Here is a 7,419-nt window from a genome sequence, read left to right on the forward strand (position 1 = left end):
TAAAAAATATTCATGAGCTATCAAGAATGGGCAGAAGAGTATTGTATAGAATTCGAATTGCTCACCGTATAATTCGAATAAGAGTGATTGAACTTCCCATGCGTAATTCGAATCATGTAATATCTCACTATATAATTTAAAAAAATTTATTAAAAAATATTCATGAGCTATTAAAAATGGACAAAAGAGTATTTTATGAAATTTGAATTGATAGCTCATTAATATTTAAAAAAAGTCTCGTAATTAAATATTTTGTTAGATTTTTCTAATGCATGAAATAAAATATATATTTTTTTAATTTTAAATTATTATTTTTTAATAAATTTTTTAATAAATTATTAATTTTTTTAATAAATCAGGGTGTAATTCGAATCAACTTGATTCGAATTATTTTATGTGTGTAATTCGAATCAAGTTGATTCGAATTAGTGTGTGTGTGAGTTTTGTGTATAATTCGAAGCAATATGATTCGAATTATGTGTAGATTGAGTTCGAATCTAATTGATTCGAACTACATATAAACATGCATTGGTTGATTCATGAACTAAATTTTGGTTTGGCGGATTTACGGAAAAATTTCTTCCCCTTGGCTTATTTTAGTGTTTTGCCCGAATAACTATAAGTTTTAAGTTTTAAAAAAGATTATATAGTTTCACGGATTTACAAAAACTTTAAAGAATAAAATAGGGTGCAAGTCAAGATAGGCATTTACAAAGCAAAGCGGTAGTTAGTGAGGCAAAAAAGCTATAAAACAGGCTGGTATTTAAACAACGGATATCGCTCACAGATCTCGTACTCACACTACAAGAAAATGAAATATTTGTAACAAAAATTTTGTATTCAATTTAAAATTATTACAAAAAAAATAATATTTTTTAATAATAATTGGTAATTATTACAAAAGAATAATGTTTTGTAACAACCTGATTTTTTTTGCTTGAAATTACGTTAGTTTTTGTAACTTAACGGTGTTTTGTTACAAAATATTATAATATTTTTGTAACAAAAAAAAGAAGTTGCAAAAATTCGAAATATTTTATAAAATATTTTTTGTTTCAAAAATTTCAATTGTTTTATAACAAAATATCTTTTTTGTTTCAAAAAGTCCAATTATTTTGTAACAAAAAAGTTAATTTGTCACAAAATTCAATATTATTTATAACAAGTTAATTGTTTGTCACAAAATATAAATATATTTTATAACAAATTTTTTTTTCAAAATGTTAAATACTTTAAGAATAAAAAAATTATGTATATATTTTTTTCAAAATAATTTTATTTTGTTTCAAAAAATAAAATTTTTTACATAGTGTTTGTATTCATTAATTTTTAAAAATGGTAAATATTATTTTATATTTTTTTAAAAAATAATATATATTTTTTATTAATAATCAGATTTTTAAGATTAACAAAATGAAGTTGAATTTTCTAAATTTTGAATTTTATTTTAGACATTATTTATTTCATAAATAGAAATAAAAGAGAATATATTAAAAAAGTTATTTAAAAATGAGAGATCACACTTTTATAAATACTTTAAATTTAAGATAATTAATAGTTATGTATAATTTTTATTATAATTAATTATTTTATACAAATTAAAATTAAAGTTTTGATAATAGAAAAATAATAAAATGTCATATAATTTAATTTAGGCAATAAATATTTTAGGTTTAACCTGTATTTTATAAAATGACTAAAATATTCATTTTATGATTTAAATTAGAAATAATTATTTAAACTCATTGATAAATTAATAAAATTATGTGTTTCGAAATTAATATTTACAGTATTATATTTGAATCCTAAATTGTCATTCTATTTCAAATATTTTATACAATTATTATTATATTACCTCTATATATTTTACCTTAACTCTATAATTGCCAAATAAAATCATAATTTTACTAAATTCCTAAATCTATTACCCTAAATCCTTAAAGCTATGTTTAGAAAGGGAAAAGAAAGGAAACGGGAAACAGGGAGAAGACAGAAGGGAAAAGGGGAGAATCGGAGAAGAAGAGGAAGGAGAAGAGAAGGAGGGGATGGCGCCGGAAAGGGTGCCACTGTCGCCGCTGCTGCCGTCGTGTGGGTGAGAGGAAGAGCTCGTGAACGGGGTTGCTGCCCAAAGCTATCGTCACCATTGGAGCTGCATGAAGCCATCTCCATCGTCGTCGCCTAGGGTTGTCGCCGTCGTGCTTCATCGTTGCCGTCACTAGGGCTCGTCACCATCGTCGTAGCCATCGCCGTCGCACGCAGAGGGGAGAGAGAAGGGAAGATCCACGACTGGCCAAGAGAGAGGGGGAGTCGAAGAACGCGTTGGTGGGTGTTCTCCTCGCCGCCGCCGTGAGAGCTCGCCACCACTGTGAAGATGAATCGAGGCAAGCATTCTTGCTCTTGGTTTTTGTTCTATTTTGCTTTTGGTTTTTGTTCTGTTCTTGCTTCTAGTTTTCGTTCTGATTATTAGGGTTTGCGATTTCGTCCCCTTTGAAGCTACTGTCGTTGTCGATTGCCACTAGAGAATGTGCCGCCGACCTTCTACTGCCGAGAGCCAATGCTGGAGCTGTCGTGATGAGTCTGAGACTGCTGCTTTGATTCTGGGATGTGATTGCTCTTAATTTCCATCTAATTTGAATCCTCTGTTTTGCGTGGGAGTCGCCACTACTGCCATGAAACTAAAAGGGAAGGGAGTTGTTATGTTAAATTATGCGCTTGTGACATCGAGGTAAGGGCTTTAACTTAAATTATTTTAATTTTCGAATGCTCAAAAGTTTATTGAATAACTGCAAATAGGTTTAATTATCATGAGTAATTAATTGGTTATATGGATGTTGAATTATGACTGTGAAATGTGATTGAAATTGTTGATTCATTGTTATTGATTGATTATGTGGATTGTGAATTGTTTGACAAATAATTGTTGTAAATGCTAGATTTGATGGATTATATTGGTTGATTACTGTTGAGTTGGTTATTAAATATATTGTAATGGTGGTGGAATTGGTTGGTGATTTTTTTGAGATTTAATTTTGAGAGGTACTGAAAGTTGAATCTTGAAATGCTAAACTTTTTGTTGAAAATCTAGTTTTTGAGATAAACGGCAATTTTGAAAAGCAGATCAGCAATTCGATAGTGATCGAAATAATATGAGATTAAACGTTAAGTGAATTACAATGAGTATGGTTGCTAAGATTCATATTTAAAAGATTTCGTATTAACTAGAGAATCAGTTATGATTTTTTAAAGTTAAATTATGAAATCTGATTTTCTTCATTTCTTTTAAACGAAGTCTGAAACTTTGAAAAGTTATAACTAATTCTATGATGATCGGAATTGTGTGGGACCAAGTCTGGATTAAACTTGGGAATATAGGGAACTGGACTGAAAATTTTGAAGCATTTTTGTTAAATGTACAATTTATGGCGAATTTTTAAATTTAGGTCAATAAATCTGTCCTGGAAGAAAGTTCAAATAGGGCAGCAACTTGTTTGTCTTCTTGCGACTCCTCCGAACTGAGTTTTAGAGCGAAACCATTTTTTTTAAATTCGATTAATTTGGTTTATTGCTCTAAAATTTCATAATTTTAGTACTTAAAGATGGAGAGTTGTGACTTTTTGAAAATTGGTGATCAAAGTTAGAAAGAATCAGTTTTCAACAAAGTTTGCATCAACTTTCAAAGCTTGCAACTCTTGGAATTGAATAGCGGAACCAAGACACACTTGTTACTAAATAAGTTAGGAGTCTCCAAACTAAAATTTAGTTTAATTGAAGTTTTGTAATAAAAGTTATGTAAATTGAAAGATACTAAGCTTATTGATTTCTAAAACAGATTTTGATGTGCTTTTCTTTCTGTAATTGTGTATTAAATGATGTAGATATTTTATTATTTCATTTCTTTAATGTTATCTCTGTGAGTTTTATTGTAGATTGCATAACATAATGGCCTCACGAAGGTTGACAAGGGCTACCGCATCTAGTTCTACAACACCAGCCCCTGCTCTAGCCCCAGCTGCCCCAGCTCCAGTCCCTGCCCTAGCCCGGCATCCCCTAGTTCGAGTGAAAGCTCAATTGGAAGCTCAACAAGCCGTTGTGAACTCTTTCATAACGTGCTTTGACAACGAAAGAAGCTAGACAATTAAAGATACTCCTGAAATTGCTTAAGGCTTTAATACATATTCCTAGATGATTCATATATTATTAGTATAGTTTAATTTGTATATGGATCTATTTATCATATTTTACTTGTGTTATGGTTGAGAAATGACAAATGTCTTATTATTTGGTTTGATAAATTTGGTTGTGCATTGGCGGAGATTTAAGTAGTGAATTGGTTGTTTTTGTTGGAACCATAAACGGTGGAAAATCAAAGTTTTAGGGGTTGGCAAAATTTTTCTAAATATTTTGGATAAAAGTTAATGGAAAAAATTTAAATTAGTGTTATATCTTGTTTCTAATTTTTTGTTTTGGTCTTTCTTATTTACAGGAGTGTTAAACTGTTGACAACATGCTATCTTGAGGGTTCAAGAATATTTTTATTCATAGAGATACTAATCTATGTTAGACTTTTAACTTTTGGTTGAACTTGTGCAAGAAATATAACTTGTAGAACTAATCAATGTACTCACTAATGTTATTTTGTTTTAAAACAATTTTAGTTAAATGAAACATATTTGAATTAGGTATGTTTTTACATATTATATGAATGTTGACTTGCTCGGTAAAATAGTTAATATATCAGTTAATTAAAAAATTAATTTGGTGAATTATGCATGCAATTTGTATTAAAAAAATTATTACAAAATAATTATTTTGCTTTTGTAACAAAATTTTATGATAGAAAAAAATATATTGTCACAAAAAATATTTTGAACATCAAAATTTGTTATCACTTTTGTAACAACTTTTGGTTTTTTTAATCAGAAAAATGTTAAAAAATATTACTTTGACTTACAACAGTTTCATTTTTTATAACGGGACATACAGCAACGACCCCTTTTTTTGTTACAAAATCCTTTTGTTTCAAAATTTTAATTTTTTGTAACAATTTTTTTTGTTACAAATATTACTTTTTCTTGTAGTGCCACTTCAGAACTTCAAGTTTCCAACTCCATAACTGGTCACAAGCCTAACATCCGCAAGCCCATTTCGCGCGAAACAAAACTCCACAACTTCTCATAACATTGAACACTTACCGCTTCACCTTCTATATCCACAAACTACGTTTTAAAGAACTAACGCATCGCATTACTATACCTAAAGGTTGCACATGACATAAAGACAATTCTCGAGTTTACTCAAAAGGATACAAGACCTTAGAAAAGGACAAGCGATAAGGACAATATCCGCAAGAACATGAAAAGATTATTGGGATCACAAGTAATCAAGGATGTACAAGGAATGAATAGTGTCGGAAGAAAAATCACTTGGCAACCTCAAAAATGGTCCCTGAATCAAAGAAGTCTGATAGGAACAATAAAAGGAAAAGCAGTATAGTAGTTTGAACAAAATCAAGAGGAGTCAAAGAGGTGTGAGGTTTATAGAAGAAGAGTGTCAAAAACCAAAGACAATGCTTACATAACTCAAGAGTAGGATTAAGAATACTTTCGAATGCATTGCTCATAAACTATGAAAAACTTTTCAAAAACTATTTCACGTTTTCAAAAAAAAAAGGTGTGCAACAAATACTTTGCAAAAGAATAACAAAAGTATAAAAGTGGCATTACTTTAATACAATTTCATGTTGAAATAGATTAAGTAGAGTTTCTAAAACAAAATGAACACTAGTTTGGCCAAAAGTAAAATATTTCCTCAAATAATTAGAAAGATAGTTAGGTGCACAACTTAACCAAAAACATGCTTAAAACTCGAAAGAATATCAAATGTTTGTTCGAAAATTCTCAAAGTTCATATCCAAACAAACGTGTATAAAAAGTTATGGTAAGGATAAAAGAAGAAGTCAAATTAAATTTAAAAAAGAAAATTTGAGGTAAAAATTTTTGTAAACACACTTTCAGCAAAAAAAAAAAGTTCCGCATACGCGAACACCCTTTTGCGTACGCATGGGTGTTAAAATGCCCATCTCGCGTACGCATGTCACCTCCGCATATGCGAGTGCTCGAAATAGAAAGGCTGGTCCGCATCGCGTGCCAATTGCCACGTACGCGAGTGGCTGAAGAAGTTCATCTTCGCGTACGCGCACCAATGATGCGTACGCATGACAAGGTTTTTTGAGTTTCGTATAAAGAAGTGCATGAAAAATTCAAAACAACTTTATCAAAATCTAAGAAATGGTTTCGATTGCAATCAAGTAACAAAAAAATTTAATTTGAAATTTTTTCAAAGAGAATTCTAAACTTTTTTTAAAGTTCAAAGCAAAACTCAGAGAGTATACCTGAAATTACCACCTCATAAGAACATTCAAGAAGATTAGAATGCGCTAAAAGGAATTCAACTCATCAATAGCAAATTATCAAAAAAGAATATTTGATTAAAGAACTCTGGTAAAAATAATGAGAGATTAAATGATGCACAAAATTTGAAACAAATTCAAGTTGACTCAGATAAGAATGAGATTCACAAAAGAAGGAAACTGAGATTAATGGTAACGCTCACAAGATATAAAAGAATAATTAAAAACAGAATCAAGTATAACATCCATAGAAATAAAAGCTTAAGGAATTAGCCCAATATTTTCAAAAGGACAACAAATGCATAAATAATGTGTTATGCATAAAATAATTTAGGTGAAGTTTGTTAAACGAAGATCAATGGGGATAAAAGCGAAAATTCTTTCTTTCAAGAATTTTGAAAAGTACCTAAGCACCTAATCGAGTAAAGATATGCATAAAATCTGTAGTCAAGTTGTTAGAAAAATAAGGTTATATTTAAAGTAAGTATATTTTTGTAAACCAGTAAAAGAAGAGGCAAGGTATTAAAAATAAATAGTTTTTAAACTGTATAAGGAATTTTCAAAGTTTTGTATAGAGAAGTGTCTATCGAATTAAAAGTGATTTTATAAAAATTTGAAAAAAGGTTGTAAATATAGTCAAATAAGAGAAAAACTGAATTAACAATTTCATTGAAAATGGATTCGGAATAAGAACTTAAAAAGGCACACTGCATCAAGACAAATTCAAAGTCATTCAAAAGAATACATGAATCAAAAAGAAGAATATAAACAGAAAAAGGTAGATACACTAAGAATTTCAAGCAGACATATGCAATTAGGATCAAACAAGAATGCATATGAATAGAGGAATAGGGTTGGAAAAATCAAACTACTTTTCAAAAGGAATAGCAAACAAGAACTTCAAGACACTTAACTGAGTAACCTCGAGAAACAGTTTCTAATGTTCCCAAAAATCCACAATTCGTGTTACCTATAACTTGTATATCGTCTATGACAACCCCTTAGTACTT

General features: G+C 29.6%; 1 long non-coding RNA gene across 1 annotated transcript; it reads left to right on the forward strand.

The window, feature by feature from the left end:
• The first annotated feature begins 1,913 nt into the window (after positions 1-1,913).
• Positions 1,914-4,440, forward strand: LOC112706302 (uncharacterized). Its single transcript, XR_003155722.3, has 2 exons — positions 1,914-2,725; positions 3,927-4,440. It is a non-coding gene; the product is annotated as an uncharacterized lncRNA (long non-coding RNA).
• Positions 4,441-7,419: the final 2,979 nt, after the last annotated feature.

The sequence above is a fragment of the Arachis hypogaea genome, chromosome 8 (assembly GCF_003086295.3).
Source record: "Arachis hypogaea cultivar Tifrunner chromosome 8, arahy.Tifrunner.gnm2.J5K5, whole genome shotgun sequence".
NCBI classification, from domain to species: domain Eukaryota; kingdom Viridiplantae; phylum Streptophyta; class Magnoliopsida; order Fabales; family Fabaceae; genus Arachis; species Arachis hypogaea.